The sequence below is a fragment of the Mustela nigripes genome, chromosome X, assembly GCF_022355385.1.
Source record: "Mustela nigripes isolate SB6536 chromosome X, MUSNIG.SB6536, whole genome shotgun sequence".
In the NCBI taxonomy this organism is placed as follows: domain Eukaryota; kingdom Metazoa; phylum Chordata; class Mammalia; order Carnivora; family Mustelidae; genus Mustela; species Mustela nigripes.
In genome coordinates this window covers 34,821,307-34,842,315 of record NC_081575.1, presented here as the reverse complement: position 1 = coordinate 34,842,315, position 21,009 = coordinate 34,821,307, and positions in this window count along the sequence as shown.

The following is a 21,009-nucleotide window of genomic DNA, read 5'->3' as shown; positions in this document are numbered from 1 at the left end:
TTTCTTTCTTTCTTTCTTTCTTTCTTTCTTTCTTTCTTTCTTTCTTTCTTTCCTTTTCTGGGAATCACGTAACATATAAATTGGTCTTCTTGATGGTATCCAATAAATCCCCTAGACATTGTTGATTTTTCTTCATTCTTTTGTCTTTTTGCTTCTCAGACACAGTAATTTCAAATGTCTTGTCTTCAAGTACACTGTTCTTTTGTCTGCCTGTCTGAGTAAGCTGAACTCCACTAGCAAATTTTTCAATACAGTTCCTTATGTTTCTGTTCCAAAACATCTATTTGTTTCTTTTTATTATTTCTATTTCTTTGTGACATTATTATCCTGTTCACATATAGTTTTCCCAATTTCCTTTAGTTCTTTGTCCATTTTTCCTTTAGCAATTTGAATATATATAAGATGATTGTTTTAAAACCATTGTCTAATATGTCCATGCTTGTGTTTCTTCAGGGATGATTGCTGCCACATTATTTTCTTCCTTTGTAGTATGTTTTCTTATTTATTTATATGCTTTGTGGATTTTTATTGTTTTTACAAATAGTTTATTTTAAAAAAAGTCTGCAACCTCTTCCAGTCTTTGCAGACTGGTTCTGTACTGGAAAAGACAGTCGCTAATTAACAGGTCATGTTCTGCACCTTGGGATCAACCTGGGATGAAAGGCTTAAGGTCTGCTCATCTCTTCTTTGTTTGTGCATTTTGCCTTCTCCTATGTGTGGCTTTTTTGTTACCTTGTATGCATGGCTGCTTTAAAATGTCTTAATTTCACAAAGAATCTCAGTTTAACTTGTCTTTGGCACTTTCCATGTTCTAATATAGTCCTTTACCTGTAATCTTTTCCCCTAAGTTTCATGGATTTATAGTCCTCCTGCATGTTTCAAAAACATGCCTGCTACCTTCCATAACCTATGATCCAAACTATGGTGTTATTCCTCATCTGACCTGAATCAGGCAAAACAGAGAGCAGTCCCTCAGACAACTATCACACAGGGTTGAACATTGCAAATAAGATATTCTCTGCTACCTCTTGTTTGAGTGAGGGAATTGGAAACTGGGATACTTCTTCTTTTAGATTTTGTTACCATGTGACCCAAAGGGCATAGAGCAAGGGCCAGTAGAAATGCCAAAAAATTTCCCACCATCTTGAATGTGTTTTTTTTTTTCTTCATTTAGCATTTGCTATATTGCTATAGGACAATACTTTCTTCTACAAAGTTGTTTTAGGGTTTTTTAAAACTGTTTTCATGAGAGACTAAAGATCTCAGGCTTCCTAATTGGCCATCTTGGTGGTGGTACTCTTTTTGTACCTGAATTTTTGAAAAGATTGATTCTCAGATTTGCTTTAAAAAAATTGGTGGTCTCTACTTGATACACTTAAAAAGGCATAAAATGAAGAGGTTAGTAAAGACAAATGATGCAAATACTAAAAACAGAAATCAGGTTTGGTACTATCAGTGTAATAAAGATAGAACAACATGGTGAAAATGATGTTAACTGAGGTGTAGAGAAGCTGTTTTGGATGGGTAGGGAGCAAAGACAGAGAATGGGAGGGAGAGGAGGGGGGGGAAAGGAGAAGAGGAGTCAAAGTCTCTATTTAGAGAAAATATGATGTTTGATAATCTGCATTAATTCTTCCCAGAGGCTAAGCCCATTCCTGAACTTTCCATTGTGTGTTCACATGAATCAATAAATACCACATTTTTCTTAACCAAGCTTAAGTTGGTTTAACTCAGTATATCTAAGATAAACCTAATAAGATTTGTGCAAGTTCTATATAAAGAAAACACATTTTCTTAAATACATGGTAGTGAGTCTGAATAATGGACACATACAGATTGCATAAGATGCCAATTCTTCCTAAATCAATCTATAAGTTCAATGCGGCATCTCTCAAAATCCCAAAAGAAGTATTTTCATCACATTTTTCACTTGAAAAAAGTAAACTTGATATAGATTCCAGTCTGGAGTTGATTGTGTTACATTTGCCACATTTCTTATACACTTGGGATTTTAAAAAATATTATAATAAAAAATACATAATTCAACATATTTTATTTACCAAGTGACAATTAGCGTTAAGTATTTTTTAATTTGTTTTGTAGCTTATAGTATGACTTTATTGACTTATACTTACCTATTGATAAGTACATACAGAATAAAATCTCCAAAGCTTATTTGTGTTATTCCAGATTGTAAGCAGTATTTATGACTATATTTCCTATTTACAATATTTTGTTTGGATTTCCACTGGAATAAGGATATTTTAATTTTTATATTCTTGCAGTTTCCTTTCACTGGGTATGATGTTATTGAGGCTTAGGATATTCCCAATGTGAAGAGAAATTGGACGTTTGCAATTTTGATTCAGCGAAAAAAAAACAAAAAAAAAACCCCAAACCCCCCCCCCCCAAAAAAAAAAAAAAACCAGAAACAAAACAAAACTCTTCATGTTCTTCTTTTTCTCCATTAGAAAGATATTATTGGATAGGGAAAAAATAAAGAAAACAGATCTGATCATTACCTTCTGTCTGAGGCATTTCACAGTATGGCATCTGGCTCCTGGAAGATGCAATTCATGGTCACCCTTTTGTGTGAGAGCTGCCTGGCTACTTCTGAGCAGCAGGCTGTCTCTAGTAAGAACTTTATCAGTCAAGGTTCACAAACCGCAGGGCTCCCTGTCTGGCTTAGATTATACTGACAGACTTTCAGGAGACTATGTAGAGCCTTTTATTAGAATCATTTTTTCAGTCTTGGATGAATTATATAATCATGTGGGAGAATACCAAGGGGAATAAGGCAAAATACCATTCCTTCTTGGCATGCATCTGCTGTTATTTCTGGATCACTGATGACAGTTTTATTGATTATATGGTTTCGAAATAACCTGTAGTATTATAGTATAGTATAGTAAGAGCTCCTTGAGAAGAGATCAACTTATATTATAAAAATGGATGTCAACGTTTTTGTCCATCCATTGATACAGATAGAGGTGGGATGATGGATGTTAGGTCTCTTAGGGAATTTTTGGTTAATGGTTTTGCCTTAGTCTCACTTACCTGTGAAATGTGACCACACTCATCACAGTTCTTTTTATCTTCATGTCACTCCACACATGTGAAGAAAAGATACTAAAGGTTTCAACAGGAAGCTTTATATAAGATCTGTTAAACCACAGTGTTCAGACAGAGCTGAGTCCTGGGATCAATATTACAGACAAGTTAATACTAAAAGTTGAGGCCCACATATTATTTAACAAAATTCTTTCATTATTTTATTCATATCTTGTTTTATCTCACCAATATTTCCTTCTTCTCTGGATTATTTTGTACCTATTCATTGTGTAATCTGAGACAAGCCACTAAAGTGAATATGAAACTGTCCTAGGTCCACTTTGTGTTAAGTGGTCAGCAAGTGAACTGAGAAATCAAAGCCTGGTATCCTCTTATGGAGCCTAGAATGCATTGAAGTATCGTGCTGTTTCTTGAGGTTTCCACACACTGCTTTGTGGTTATTCAGTGTTCAGTGTTCTAATTTGTGTTATATCTTAGAATAGTGAATGGGATGGTGATACTCCATGGCAGATTTGTACGTTTTAGAATAGAATAGAATAGTATTCCTTTACAGTTTCAGTTTAGTTGCACTTTTCAGCCACATTTAGCTGTTTAGAGGTCTTAATTTTACTTGAGTACAATGCTTAGCTTCATACTTGGCCCATTTCTAGTTCCTTCACACTTTATGATGTAGTCAAGCTAGAATTTAGCTATTTATCTATCACTTGTCAGATCAATCTCAGAATCTGAGTTTTTTGATAAGAATGTTGATGATAACTTCCACAACCTCTAATCACAGTTCTATCCACTCCATTTCAACACTGCTGTGAATTCCTTATATTCTACAATAGCAGCATTTAGCTTTTGATGTGAAGTGTTAAAGCAAAATAATTAAATTGAAGTGTTTACCTCTGCTCAGTCTAGCCTTTTTTTTTTTTTCTTCAGTAGTTTTGGAAGTTTTTGATGACAAAGTTCTGCTGTTTGTCTGGATGCAATGCTCTTTCTTTTGTAAGCTGATGACCAAACACTGATAATATGGCACTTTCATAAAAACAAATGAGATGATTTAATGTATGTTGCTTCATGCAATGTCTACCGTCAATATTTACTTGAAGGATTGATTTAAGAGTGACTCCATTTTCATGAAACTAATATCACGTAGAGCTTGGCTTGCTGGTAGGACAGTGCTTTAGATTGGTTACAGGCAAGCGTGCTCCCTTGAAGTTATCATTATTTTCGTACAACCACCTGGATGCTGGGTTAGGTCAGTCACCACCTTCAAGGTCAGTAGAAGTTATATGTTCCCTTTACAATTATGAAAATGTGAATTACTCACAGCTGCCACAAGACCAAAAAACAGGAATAACAGGAGTAACAAAAACCTATACATTGATCTTTTCATTTCCTTGGGCTCTTGCCTCAACCAAATTCCCAAGGATATACTTGTTTTCTATTAATTTTGCCTAGTGCTTAGAACATAACTGTTTTGTGTGGTATAAATATCCCTAAGTGGTGAAGAATATAGTTATTTCTCTGGAATGTGTGTGTAACAAAATAAAAACTATATCAGTGAGTCAGGTTTGTCTTAACCAGTTATTCTAATTATCTTGGGCAAAATCTAAAAGAAATCAGGTGAGAAATAGGAAAAAGCACAACTGCAATTTTTACTGGGATTGTGCTCTATGGATTCATGAGAACTGATTTCTTTATTGAGGTATAAATGACATATAGTATTATATTCATTTTAGGTGTAAAATGTAATGACTTGATACTTGTATACACTGTGAAATAATCACAATAAATCTGATTACTATTCATCACCATGCAGTTGCAATTTTTTTTTATAATTTGAACTTTTAAGGTTTACTCCCTTAGTAACTTTCAAATATACACTATAATACCATTGACTATAGTCACCATGCTGTACATTACATGTCATGACTTATTTTATACCTGGGAGACTGTACCTGTTGACTCTCTTCATTCATTTCACCCAGCTCCTACTCCCCTGTCTCCCAGCAACCACCATTCAGTTCTCTGTTTGAGTTTGTTTTGTTTGCTCATTCATTTTGTTTTTGAGATTTCACACATAAGTGAGATTGTATGGTGTTTGTCTTTCTTTGACTTATTTCACTTAAAACTCTCAAGGCCCATTCACATTGCTGCAAGTGGCAAGATTTCATTATTTGTGTCTGAGTAGTAGTTTATGTCTGTCCATTATGTGTGTGCTCATCTTCTTTATCCATTCATCCATCAATGAACACTTGTTTGTTTTCATACCTTGACTACTGTAAATAATAATACAATGAACATACATCCTTTTGAATTAGCGTTTTGTTTTCTTTGGGTATATGGTCAGAATCTGAATTGCTGGATCATATGGTAGTTCTATTTCATGTACTGTTGACAGGAATGCAGATTGGTGCTTAAAGGTTTCCTTTCCTCCACATCTTCACCAACACTTATTGTTTCTTATCTTTTTTATAATATTCATCCTGTCAGGCATGAGGTGCTTTCTCATTTTTATTTTGATTTGCATTTAAATCTCTGATGATTAGTGATGTTGAGCATCTTTCATGTGTTTGTTGGCAGTTTGTATGTCTTCTTTAGAAACATGTCTATTCAGGTCCTCTACCCATTTTTATAACAGCCTGATTGTTTCTTTCATGAGTTGTATGAGTCCTTTATATATTTTGGGTGTTAACCTCTTATCAGATACATGGTTGGCAAATATTTTCTCCCATTCAGTAGGTTGCCTTTTCATTTGGTTGATGGTTCCCTTTGCTGTGCAAAACTTTAAATCTGTTGTGTTTTTATATACAAACAACACAGTATCAGAAAGAGAAATTAAGAAAATAATCCCATTTACAATTGCACCAAAAAAATAAAATACATAGGAACAAATTTAACTAAGGAAGTGAAAGACCTGTACACTGAAAACTATAAGATATTGAGGAAGAAGTTGAATAAGACAAAAATAAATGGAAAAATACTATGTGCTCATGGGTTCAAAGAATATTGTTAAAATATTCATATTACCCAGAGTAATCTACACTTCCGATGCAATACCTATCAAAATGCCACTAGCATTTTTCACAGAAATGGAACAATCCTAAATTTGTATCGAAACACAAAAGACCCTGAAAACTTAAAGCAATCTTGAGAATAAAGAATAAAGTGGTTAAAATAGTAAGGGTTCTATAAATATACTATACTTACAGTATTCAATACTTTGGGTGTAAAACTAAGTCTATTCTTACTCCAGGGTATAAAAAATTAAAATCTAACCTTTGGGGGAGTATTTATGTATATTTGGAATTTTCATCTAAGAATTTATCTTGTAATCCACTTAATTATTTATCTAATAACTTATGTCAATGTGAGGTCACGTATTAGTTATTTTATACTTTTTTATCAAAGATTTTATTTATTTATTTGACAAAGAGAGAGATCACAAGTAGGCAGAAAGGCAGGCAGAGTGAGAGGGGGAAGCAAGCTCCCTGCTGAGCAGAGAGCCCGATGTGGGACTCAATCCCAGGCCCCTGAGATCATGACCTGACTAGAAGGCAGAAGCTTAACCCACTGAGCCATCCAGGCACCCTATTCTATACTTTTGATTAAAATCTAATATTATTTGTTTTGCTGCTAAAAATAAATTTATTTCATATAATAAAATATAAATATATAATAATATATAATAATGTATATAATCTATAATGTATACTTCATATAATATAAATATTAAAATATTTTTGAATATAGTACTATGTTGTTTATTTTATTCTAATTTTGGCCATTGGGAGCTCTTTCAGATTGATTCCTGTTTTGTTTGACATGGCTCCATCCTCATGTACCTTGAGTACAATCTTGTTTTCTGGTACTATAAGATACTATAAGCCCACTCTCAGTTTCACTTGCTCTGGACTTAAAATCAGCCATTTGTCCAATGAACTTGGGTTTCTTTCATTGGAAAATATTATTTAGAAACCAAGATCTACACACAGGGTATGCTTTGCTACTGGGTTGTCACTGTGTCTAAGTCTTTTCAATAGACACAACTAGGAAATGTTTGTATTTATACTAACACATGCTTATATCTTTAAAAAAAAATGAGCTTAGTTCCCTGTTTCCATGCTTTCTTATTTAGCATTTTACTCTCTGGTTTGGTTGTTTGGGTTTTTGTTTGGTTGCATTTGTTTTTGTTTTTCATTTTTTTCCAGTTTTAAAATCCACCCATGCTGTACAAATATAATATTTTCTATTGTCATCTTTATTCTGCCTTTTCTTTGATTTTCTTTAATTTTTAAAATGATTTTATTAATTTATTTGTCAGAGGGTGAGAAAGAGCACAAGCAGAGAGGAGCAGTAGGCAGAGGGAGGGAGAAGCAGGATCCCTGCTGAGCAAGGAGCCTGATGCGGGACTCAATCCCAGGACCCTAGGATCATGACCTGAGCTGCGCAGAGGCTTAACCAACTGAACCACCCAAGCAACCCATTCTTTGATTTTTTTTTTAGATTCATAATTTTAATTTTCTTATAATATATAACATTTATAAATTAGTTTTGTACCTTCATCTTCATTTTGGTTTTAGTCTTATAATATATATTTATGTTTTTAAAAATTCAACATTTGTCCTTTTGCTGAAGTTATTCTCTGTCATCACTTGTTATAACAATTCATCATCTAGTAGATTCCTCAAGCATTACTAATGGGTGCAGAATTCCTTAAGTTCTTTTTAAAAATCTTTCTGTTTATATTAAGGTATAATCAGCAAATAAAATAGAATTAAATAAAAAACACATTAAGGTATTAGCAAATAAAAATTGTATATATTTAAGGTGTATAACATGGTTTGGTATATATATTTATTCTAAAATGATTATCAGTCCAGCAAATTAATGTATCTATTGCCTTTCACAATTACTTTTTATGTGGTGAGAAAACTTAAGATCTACTGTCTTAGTAAAGTTCAAGCATACAATTCAGAATTTTTAAAAACATTTTAGTTATTTATTTGACAGAGAGAGACAAAGAAATAGCAAGAGAGAGCACAAGCATGGGGAGTGACAGGCAGAGGGAGAAGGAGAAGCAGACTCCACACTGAGAAGGGAGTCAGAGGTGGGGCTCAATCCCAGGCCTCTGGGATAACCTGAATTGAAGACAGATGTTTGACCAACTGAACCACCCAGGTACCCCTTAATAACACTGATACTTAAAGGACACCTTGGCTGGATATAAAATCCTTGATTCACACTCTGTTAAATAGTTTAATAGTTTATTTTTTTTAAGATTTTATTCATATTAGAGAGAGAGAGAGAGAGAAAGAGAGAGACAAAGAGAGTACACACAAGAAGGGGGACAGTCAGAGGAAAAGGGAGAAGCAGACTCCCTGCTGAGTCAGCCGGGAACTTGATGTGGGGCTCTATCCCAGGACCCAGAGGTCATGACCCAAGTGGAAGGCAGACACCTAACCATCTGAGCCTCCCAGGTGCCCCCTAGTTTTGTATTTTAAATAAACTTTATGTTTTTTGGTTTTTTTTTTTAAGATTTTATTTATTTATTTGACAGACAGAGATCACAAGCAGGCAGAGAGGCAGGCAGAGAGAGAGGAGGAAGCAGGCTCCCCACTGAGCAGAGAGCCCGATGTGGGACTCGATCCCAGGACCCTGAGATCACGACCTGAGCCAAAGGCAGCAGCTTAACCCACTGAGCCACCCAGGTGCCCCAATAAACTTTATGTTTTATGGGTAGTTTACATTTATAGCAAAATTGGTAAAAATTGTATGGAGTTCCTATAAATCCCATATCCAGTTTCCTGTTATATTTAGCATATTTAATATTGTTATATTTAAAGATGTAAACTTTTCTGTACCATGGTAGACTTGTCATGATTAATGAGCCAAGAGTGTTACATTATTATTAATAGAAACAAATACTTTATATTTCCTTAATTTTTATTTAACGTTATTTTAGTATTCCGGGATCACATCTAGAGTACCATATAACATTTCGTTTTCATGTCTCTTTAGGCCCCTCTTGATTGTAATAGTGTTTCAAATTTCTTGTTTTTGATGGCCTTGAAATTTTTTAGGAGTACTGGTCAGGGATTTTATAGAATGCCACTCCATTGGGCTGTGTCTGATGTTTTTCTCATGATTAGATTGGAATTACGGGTTTGAGGGAGGAAAGCCCTAAGAACTAAAATGACATTCACAACATATCATATCAAGAGTACATATTACAATATAACTTATAATTCTGATGTCAAGCTCAGCCACCTATCTGAATTGATTTTTGTCACGTCTCTCCACTGAAAAGTCACTCTTTTTTTGTCTTTTTTGGAAAGAAGTCCTTATTTGCAGTCCACACTCATAAGGGGAGATTCAAGTCCAACTTTACACCTCCTCACAAAAATCCTTTGATTCATCTATTCAACCCTCCACACAGTAAACCCATGGTAACCACTAAGTTTTGCTTGTATTCAGAATGTCATATAAATGGAATCATATAGTATATAGCCTTTTAAAGAGTGGCTTCTTTTACTTAGTAATGTGTACTTAAAATTCATGCATGTTTTTGTGTAGCTTCATGGCTCATTTCTTTTATTGCTAAATAGTAGTCTCTTATATAGATATAGCACAGTTTATCCATTACTTTATTAAAGTGCAACTTGGGTGCTTACAAGGTTTAGAGATTTTGAATAAGGTTGCTATAAACATTTGTGTGTAGGTGTTTGTATGGACATAGTTTTCAAATCAGTTGAAACCTAGGATCATGATTGCTAGATCATATGATAAGACTACGTTTAGGTTAGTTATAAATTTCTAAATTATCTTCCAAAGTGGCTGTATCATTCCATTTTCCTATTTTCCATTCCCAACAGCAAAGAATGAAATTTCCTATGGCTTGTGCTTGTTTGTTTTGAAAGTTTTTCATATGTTAAACACTTGTTTTAGTGTATTTAATTCTTTGTAAAGACTTGCAGTTTTATTCTGCTTCAAGGGTGTTTTTCAGGTTTGATTTACTCAGCTGAGTGAAATTTCATTCCTGATTTTGCAAATACTTCTCTATGGATATTATTATATTCCTCCTCCTCATTTTTACAGCATTGGGGTGATTTACAAGCTTCCTTGTTTAATGTTGCCCTTTATTGTGAGTCTAGCAAACTGCAGGTTCTGCAGTAATGTTTTATTTCTCTGTTTTATTTTGTTTACATTGATGGTGAAAGAGGCGTTTTGAATACTGTATTTTATTTTGTTTATCTTGTATTTTTCAGGACTTTAAATTTTCATTTTTTCTTGTTTTTTTTTTCCCCACTATCATCTAGTTGCCATAAATTGATTTTTCCTTCCTTTTACTCTTTATTCCTCCCCAGAAGCTAAGAGATTGTGAAACTGTCTTTTCAAACTTTATATATCTCTATAAATTGTCTCTGACCCTTTAAATCAAACTTATTTTGAAATTTCCTACCTGTAGTCATACTCTGTTTTGCCTAGATACTTTATCACTGTGTTTAGATTTAAGGTTGGTTTAATTTTTTAGGTGCACATTCCCAATCACCCTTAGGAACCTTTGCTAGCCCCAGTCCTCCTCACAGCTTTTCCAAGTCTGCATTTGCTCATCACAAATCTCTGTAGCAGGGCAGAGATGTGGGGGAAGGAGTGTGAATGACTGTGTGCTAAGTATTGTTGATTTCCCTTTGTTTCCCTAAGTCATTTGCAGTTTCATTATCCTGTCTTGAAGTAAGGCTGAGGTGTGATGTTGGTGTAAAATGTTCATAGTTCTGAAATTATTTCACATACTTGGGGGAGGAAATTTTGGGAGTCGATTCTACTACCTGGAATTTCCAGCTCTGTCTACCTTTCTATTTCTTTTATTGTCCATTGCAGAGTATTAAACTTTTCAGAGATAATTATAAAATAAGAATGCAATCTGGTAGTTGTGGAAGCCTTAGACTAAGGTTTGAATTATAGTTTTGGCTTTCCTAGTATCTTGGGAAAATTATTCAACATGTTTGAATCTATTTTATAATGTTATTGTGAGGAATAATTAAAAAAATTAAGCAGTGCCAAGTGTAAGGTATGCTACTTGTAAAATTTATTGAATATCAAATCTTAGTGGCAACACATCAATGTGAGAGCTATAGTTGGTTTGCATGTCTTCTAATTTTGGATTATTTCTGCATTAAAAACTCGTAAGTTCCATTTTGTAAGTCTATCAATTACTAAAATATTGATTTAAAATCCAAACTGCATGTTGCATTATAGATAGAAAACATTATAAACTTGTGAACAATAGGAAACTTTGTATTTAAGTTTAATTTCACAGACTAAAATACAATAGAATAGCAATAATCAGCCAGTACCATAAGAGGTAAAATCTGTCAAAAACAAGGTTTTTGGAGAGAGGAAGACGGCAGTAGAGTAGGAGGATAGTAGTCTCACCTCATCCCACAAATACAATTAGAAAACTATTAAATCATCATAAATACCCCAGAAATTGCCCTGGGACTGATAGAACAAACTTCAAAACTAAATAGAAAGAAGAGATCACATCAAAGAAGATAGGAAATGAAGAGATATGGTTTACGGGAGAAACGGGATCCTGGCTACTGTGGAAGGGAGGATGCTGTGGTTGTGAAGAAGGGAATGAGAGAGAGAGAGAGAGAGAGAAAAGAGAGGAACACACATAGGAGACAAGGAGAATGTTTACCTATAACCACTGGCTTGGAAAACAAGAGGCGCTGAATTTCATAAGTTCTTGCATCCAACAGGACTTAAATCTTGGCATTTTAAAGGTCAGCAGTCTCAGCTGGGATGGAATGTGGAAGGCACTGTGCTGCTCTTGGATAGAAGGCAAATAAACCACCACAGGGGCATACAGTGTGGAAACAATGATCAGAAGAGCACCTGGGTCAAACAGTGGGAGTGTATTTGTTCTTCTTGGAGTTTGTCCCTGAGAGGCAGCATTCCTGGAGACACTGCTCCAGGAACAAAGGAATTGAGCAGTAGCATGTCCCTCCCTTGCCCCTCTGCATAAACACAGAGCCACCTGCAAGAATCAACACAGGGGGACACTGGTTGCCTAACTTGCTGGAAGGAAAGTTAGGAAGCCTCACTCTGCTGCACTTGGATGGAACAACCTTTGTCAGTCATTCTTACCTTTGTCCCAGGGCAGTGGGCCCCTCCCCAAAAAGACCAGCACAAACCTCTGCCCACAAAATGTCTCCCTACCAGAGTTTTGCAGGGCCTCAGTTCTGGTAGAGGTAGTGACAGTTCTCATTTCACGAGCAGACCAGAGCATACCTAATGAAAATTTACCTTATTCAGGCCAGAGACCAAAACACTACTGACAACAGTCAGGGAGAGCCTCTCCAGATGACTGGCCTGAAGAAGACAGCAGCAAAAGTCACAAAACACATACTAGAAGCACTCCCTGAAGCACAAGGCCCTGGGCACTACAGGACCTCTTCTTCATAAGGTCATTATTTTCAGGAGCTTTTCTAACACCAGAAGAAGGCAGAGATTTGGTAAAATGAGAAGACAGAGCAATCTATCCCAAATGAAATAACAGGTTAAGGCTATGGCCAGAAATCTAAGCAAAATAGATATGAGTAACATGCCTGATGGAAAATTTAGAGCAGCAATCATGATGATACACACTGGGGTTGAGAAAAGAAATGAAGACATGTGTGAGACTCTTACCACAGAGATAAATGTACTAAAAAGGAATCAATCAGAGATGAAGAGTACAGTAAACAAGATATGAAAAATGTGTGATGCAATGAAAAAGCAAGATGGAAGAAGCAGGAGAAAGAATTAATACCTTAGAAGACAAATTAAGGAAACCAATGAAACAGATTTAACAAGAGAAAGTAGAAATATGGAACATGAATACTGACCTAGGGAACTCAGTGACTCCATCAAATGTAGTAACATTCACATTATAGGAGTTACAGAAGAAGAAAGAGAGAATAGATACAGAACATTTATGTGAAGAAATAATAGAAAAAACTTCCCTAACCTGGAGAAGGAAACAGATAAATCAAGGAGGTACAAAGAAGTCCCATCAAAATCAAAAAAAACAGGCCCACACCAAAACATACTGTAATTACATTTGCAAATTATAGCAATAAAGAAAAAGTCTTAAAGGCAACAAGACAAAAGAAGTCTTACTTAAAAAGAACTTACAAGGAAAGCCTATCAGGCTAGCAGGAGATTTTTCAACTGAAACTTAGCAGATTAGAAGGGAGTAGGATGATATATTCAAAGTGCTGAATGAGAAAAATTTGCAGCCAAGAATCCTCTATCTGGCAAGGTTATCATTCAGAATAGGAGGAGAGTTACATTTTCCCAGATAAACAAAAACTAAAAAAGTTCATGACCACTAACCCAGCCTTGCAAGAAATATTAGAGGGGATACTTGGAGTGGAAAGGAGAGACTGAAAGAGACAGTAGAAAGGTAGAAAACACAAAAGCAGTAAAAATGAATACTTTTGTAAAAAAACCAATCAAGGAACTCACAATATAAAAGGATATAAAATGTAATAATATACTAAACCATGGGTAGGAGAGGAGAAAAGAATGGGTTCAAATTTAAGTGACCATCAATTTAATATAGACTGCTATTTGCAGAAGAGGTTATATACAAACCTAATGGTAACCATATATTTAAAAAAATACTAATCAACATGCAAAGAGTGAAGGGAAAGAAATCCAAATATATCACTAAAGAAAATCAGCAGAATATGAAAGGAGAAAGGCAAGAAAGGATCAGAGAAAATCTCCAGAAACAACCATAAAACAATATAATGGCAATAAATACATATCTATCAATAATTACTGTGAATGTAAAAAGATTAAATGCTCCAGTCAAAAGACATGGGGTATCAGAATGGATAAAAACAACAACAACAAGAAAACAAGACCCATTTATATGCTGACTACTAGAGACCCATCTTAGACCTAAAGACACCTGCAGATTAAATGTGAGAGGAGGGAAAAACATTTATCTTGCAAATGGATGTCAAAAGAAAGCCAGAGTAGCAATATTTATATGGGACAAACTAGATTTGAAAAAAAAAAAAAAAAGACTGTAACAAAAGACAAAGCATGACACTCTAATAATAATGGAGATGATCCAACAAGCAGATATAGTAATTGTAAATATTTATGCACCCAATATGTGAGCACCCAAACATATAAAACAAGTAATAACAAACATAAAAGAACTAATCAATAATAGTACAATAATTTTAGTGGAACTCAATTCCACTTACGTCAATGGGCAAACCATCTAAATAGAATTTCAACAAGGAAATGGCTTTGAATGACACACTGGAACAGATGGATTTAACATATATATTCAGAACACTCCATCCTGGGATGGCAGTATACACAATCTTTTCAAGTGCACATGGAGCACTCTCCAGAATAGATCATGTATTAGCCCACAAAACAGGCCTCAACAAATGCAAGAAGACTGAAGTCATATTATGTACCTTTTCTGACCACAACGCTATGAATCTAGAGATCAAGCACAAGAAAACAATGTGGAAATACCAAAAATACTGGCAGTAAATCAACATGCTTCTAAACAATGGGTGGGTCAAGCAGGAAATAAAAGAAGTAATTTAAAAATACATGAATACAAATGAAAATGAAAACACAACAGTCCAAAATCTTTGGGATTCAGCAAAGGTTGTATATAACAATACAGGCCCATGTCAAGAAACATCAAAAATTTCAAATACATAATGTAAACTTACACCTAAAGGAGTTATAAAAAGAACAATAAATCTAAAATGAGCACAAGGAAGAAAACAATAAAGATTAGAGCAGAAATAAATTATATAGAAACTAAAAACAAAAACAGAACAAATCAATGAAACCAGGAGCTGGTTCTTTGAAAAAAATAGTAAAATTGATAAACCTCTAGCCAAACATATCAAAAAGAAAAAAGACCCAAGTAAATAAATAAAATCACAAATGAAAATGGAGAAAAACTGTAACCGTCCCTCAGAACAGCATACTGCTTCAAATATAAACTATGAGAAATTATACTAGTTACCAAGTATGCTCAGAATAACCTTAAGAAAAACATGTACTGGCAATAGGCCTCTGGGGGAGAGGATGATAGACTGCCTTGAAAGTGAGCAGCTAGGAACGCTCGGCCAGCTCAGGGCAGAGTGCCACCTGCTTCATTTTTTACTTATCTCCCCTTCCCCAGAGGGCACCAGCACTTAGTCCATCTTCTTGTTTGGGGTTGCTCACTATAGGCCACGTACTACGTAACTAGACAGACTTTGCCTTTCTTCTTACGTATCTATAAGACTCATGGTCAATGTGTAATCTACTCTGGCTTCATTGTTGGTTGTTACTCACTTTCTAATAAATATGAGCCTGAGGAGTTGTTTGGGCTGACAGTCTTTTCTACTGTCATCCCCTGCCCCCCTTTTCTTGCAACTGACTTGTTTATGCCTCATTCTTCTCCCCTACACCGTTAGGAGGTAGCAAAAAACAGCCAACACCTCAGAAACAATTATAAGAGAATATTACGAAAAACTATATGCAACACACTGGAAAATTAAGAAGTGGATAAATTCCTAGGAACCTATAAACTACCAAAGCTGAACAGGAAGAAATAGAAAAGCTGAACAGACTGATAGCCAGCAATGAAATTGAATCTGTAATAAAAAAGTATATATATATTCCCAACAAACAAAGTCCACACCAGCTTTACTGGCAAATTCTACCATTTAAAGAAGCATTAGTATCTTTGGAGTAAATACCTAGTGGTGCAATTATATTGAAAACTTTATGTATGCCTAGAGGCACGTTTTTAAAATACAGAAAAGCAAAATAAAGAAATGCTTTCTCCCCCTTTAAAATAAATAAATCAATCAATAAATAGTAACATTAATACCTATTCTTTTCAAACTATTCCAAAAAATAGAAAAGGAAGAAAACCCAAATTCATTCTATGAGCCCAAACCTCCCCGGTGGTCTAGTGGTTAGGAGTCAGCACTCTCATTCTACGAGCCCAGCATTACCCTGATATCAAAACCAGATGAAGATACCCCAGTAAAGGAGAACTGTAGGCCAATATCTGATGAATTGACATTTTTCCAAAGAAGACATGCACATAGCCAAGGGACCCATGAAAATGCTCAATATTAGTTATCATTAGGGAAATGCAAATCAAACTACAATGAGGTATCACCTCATACCTGTTACAATGGCTAAAATCAACAACAGAATAAACAACAAGTATTGAAGAGGATGTGGAGAATGTGGAACACTTTGGCACTATTGGTGGGAATGCAAAGACGTGCAGCTACTCTGGAAAACAATATGGAGTTTCCTCAAAAAGTTAAAAGTAGAACTACCCCACGATCAGGCAAATGCACTACTAGGTATTTACCGAAAAAATACAAAAATACTAATTCAAAGGAATACATGCACCCTAGTGTTTTTAACAGCATTATACATTAGCCAAATTATTGTCCATTGGTTGATGAATGAATAAAGAGGTGCTACATATACATGTATGTATATATACACACACGTACATATATGTATACACACCATGGAATATTAGTCATTAAAAAGAATGGAATCTTGCCATTTTTAATGATGTGGATGCAGCTAGAGAATGTTATGCCAGGCGAAATAAGTCAATCAGAGAAAGACAAATACAATAGGAGTCAAAGGGGAAAAAAGAGAGAGAGAAAGAGGCAAACCAAGAAAGAGGCTCTTAACTATAGAGAACAAACTGTAGGTTGTCAGAGGGGAGTTGGTTGGGGGGATGGGTGAAATAGGTGATGGGGATTGAAGAGTGCTCTTGTGCTGAGCACCAGGTGATGTATGGAAGTATTGAATCTCTATATTGTATACCTAAAACTAATCTTACACTGTATGTTAACTAACTGGAATTTAAGTAAAAACTTAAGAAAATAAAAAGTTAGCTTAGCAAACAAAGCAAGTTTCTTCTAGTAGATGCTTAACTAGAAAAATAGATTATTGAGATAAAACATTTATTAATTTTTTTCATTTTATGACTCCAGAGTCAATGTTTACAGAAAGATTGACCAAAAGAAAATTTCAGAGCCTCTTATTTGACTAATGTTCTGGGAATGAAATTTCATGTGCATGTATAAATCCATTCTTTTTTTTTGGTCCTATTCCATTTGAAACTGTCATCATTTTACTCTACTAAATTTATTTAAATTATTATTCATGTAGTAAGGAAATAAGCAATAATTCCACTGTTTTGTTTTTGGTTCACTAATAATTTATCCATTAAGATATTTTTTCTCACAAATTCAAGCTTTTTAATTAATATGGCAGAATTTTAAATTGATCTAGTAGTCATTCTGTGGATATTTATTTTGGGCAAAAAAAAAATGAGGTACAGTTGGACAATTTCTGTTAGAAGACAATATGATGAAAATAAAAATTCAGCTTTTGAACAATCTTTTTGTTTGAATTTAAATATGTTTTAATGATTCCAAATAATATTTGAATTGAAAAATTCCTATCTTCTGGGAATTTAAATTTTATGAACAGTGGTGTTTTTCAGGCTACTTAAAGCATAATTTTTTTATGAATATACAAGCTACTTAAGAACATAGAATTTGGGATGCCTGGTTAGCTCTGTTGGTTAAGGCACTGCCTTTGGTTCAGTTCATGATCCCAGGGTCCAGGAATTGAGTTACACATGGGGTTTCTTGCTCAGTGGGGAGCCTGCTTTTCCTCTGCCTGCTCACCCCCAGCTTGTGCTCTCTCTCTCTGACAAATAAATATATAAAAACTTTTAAAAAAGAACATAGAGTTCTGTAAGAATACCAATACCTAGTTTCTGAAAAGAAAAAATCAAGTATTTACATTTGGCTATATTTGCACAAATGTATTAAATTATTAATCAAAACATCAAAGTTTTATAGCATAGTCCATAAAGTTAGACTGATATATCTGGTGTGTTTTGTATAAATCAAACTGGCACTACTAAATGCTTATAACCCGAGGTTAAGGCTTTATTGCTCACCTCATGTAGGTATAACAGAGTACTAAGATGTGATGTGTAGCTGCTGTCTGGCAGGTTTAAAAGACAAATACCTAGTTTCAGAACTTTAGTAGAGACTAGCAGAACATTTAAACAGGTTTATTTTTTCTAAAGATATATTAATAAACATTCTGTTTTATTTTGTGCCCTGAAGAAAACATTTTCTCTCTAAGCTAGGGGAACTAAGTACCGGCATAATTTAGCTAAATCTATGTCACTGTGTCTAATAGAACTACTGCATAAAAGCAGATATATATTCATTAAATATAGCAGAAAATCATATTCATTAACCTGAATATATCAGGAATGAATAATTCATCTAAAGCAAAATAAAGCTCTTTCCGTAATTCATAACATGCAAAATTTGTTGGTGCTTGTTAACAAGAAAGATATCAATTTCAATTTGGCAGCTGACTAATCAGATTCCACTAATACAGGTAAGGTTTTGACTTTTTATCATGGCTCACCCTAGCATGAAATAAAAAAAAAAAAAAATCTGTATTTTTTTTTGTAGCCTCAACTTGTACTTTATGGGAAAGCTGGATGTACATTATTTTTTAAAAGGATTTTATTTATTTATTTGAGAGAGGAGAGAATGAGAGAGAGAGAGAGAGAGCTTGAGAGGGGAGGTCAGTGGGATAAGCAGACTTCTCGTTGAGCAGGGAGCCCAATGTGGGGCTCAATCCCAGGACCCTGGGATCATGACCTGAGCTGAAGGCAGAGGCTTAACCAACTGAGCCACCCAGGCACCACTGAAGGTACATTACTGAATGCCAAATTTTTGGCTAAATGAATGCTGTGTGTAAAAATAGAAGCTACATGGCATTGGTTACAATTTAAATTTTTTTGTTTTTCGATTATGGTCTCTGGACATTGATTAAATTTTTGGAAAAATTACCAAAGGTACAAACCAATTCTCTTTAGAATATCTCTGAATACCTTCACAGCCTAACCCAGTCAACAGAGTACTCTAAATCTTGATCCAAATGTTCACTAATAATTGATGTGAATACAACCAAAATATATTTCCAAGCTAATAAGGAGTAAAGTATATCTTCTAACTTGATTTTCCCTGCATAAATATTTGAACATATGAAGTAGCAGGTGGTTCAATGCCTAATAACTGTTTTGGGGCCAGGAGGTCTTATTTTGGAGTTCATGGATCCTGGGTTTTTGCTAATTAAACTCAACTGGTATGTGAATTTGGATAGGGAAAATTACATCTCTTCCCCCCCCCCCCCCAAATTAGCATTCCCTTTGATTTTGAACATAGGCAACGGACACTGTGATAAAAAGACCTTACCTATGGCTTTGTTAGCAATAGACAACACAGATAATTCCACATCACATAAAATGTTATAATTATATTGAAATAAAATTTGAGCTCATCTTATTTCAAATTTATGATCATTTTAGGCCTGATAATCTTGTTATCAAATATATTAAAATGAAGAAAACATATTACTGTATTGTATAAATTTAAAGATACTTTGATAACTGTACTTCAATGTAACTTTTTTTCATTTGTAAATGAGTATGTTAAAAGTGCCTACATCAACTGGTTATTCTAAAGGTAAATAGGTTACTATATATAAAGTACTCAGGATAGTATCTGAGACACAATATATGCTATTGTTACTTGGTTTTGGAGTTTCTGTAATTCTACTAGATATATAGAACACGCTTCCATGAAGGTTATACATATGAGTCAGGATGTAATACTTACCTGTTGGAGGCCACGGCACGACTGGAGTCGAGGACCAAACCAGGCCCTGACTTGTGTCTCCTTCAAAGTCCGGACACCTTGACAAGGTTAAGGACGGAAAAGTTGAGTGCACTGAGAAAGGGTCTGTGCTATGTGTCCTGCGCTCGCCTACGTGACTTCCCATACACTCTCCCTGCAGTAGGGAACAATGTGGCCAGAGTCCTGAGTTCTTAGTTAATCCTTGTTGTTCTGTACCTCCCATGATCCACTCTCTGGTTGATTGTCTTGCTAATGGCTTTAGCCGAAACTACCTGGCGTCAGGAGGTTTGCTTGTAGTTAATGTAAACTTGTTATAGGAACTTGCGGTCATCTGACTCGGTACTGATGTAATGCTCCTCCTATTCTGGTTTGCCTTATAAATGCTTGTAAGATGTGGAATAAATTTGGCACTGTTGGACATCATCTTCAGTGTTCCTCCTGCCCCCATCACTTTGTCTCTTAACTTTTTTTCATCATCCTCTTAGCCCCCACGGTTACCCTGGTCGATTCATCGCACTGGCTGCGACATTTACCAAAATGAATAATACCAAAATGAATAATAGAAATGATAATTATTTTAGGAATCCAAAGAAAGGAAGAAATTAGAGTTGTCTAGAATTTTTCTAGGATGGTCATGAAGGATAGATTGGGTTCAGCTAGGTTGGATGGAGACACTCCCACAGTGTCCTCAGACTCATAAAGATTGATTTACTATATAAATATGTGCATTGGCAAGTGTAAGCAATGGCTCTGGAATGGATTTTAAGACCACTTCGTGGGGGGACTTGCGATGGTACAAAAAGATGAATTACTTCTTTGACAGTCTCAAAACTTGCCTATGTGATACTACTGGTGCTATTATGGAAAACTGATACAGTTCCATAGGCAAGCAAGAAAAGCAGTGTGGTGGGGTATGGTAAGCATGGGTTCCTGAATCAGCTGTGCATGACTTTAAATCCTGCCTCTGCAGCTTTTGGAAAATTTCTTAAATTCTCTTAAGTTTTTTCACATGAAATTCTGTTTGTTCATTCATTAAGCAAATGTTTATCACTTTTTTATTTTGTGCCAGGTACTATACTAGTTTCTGATGATAAGGCAAATAAGATACATAAATCTTTATGGAATTTAAAATTCCTAAAATTAGAAAATT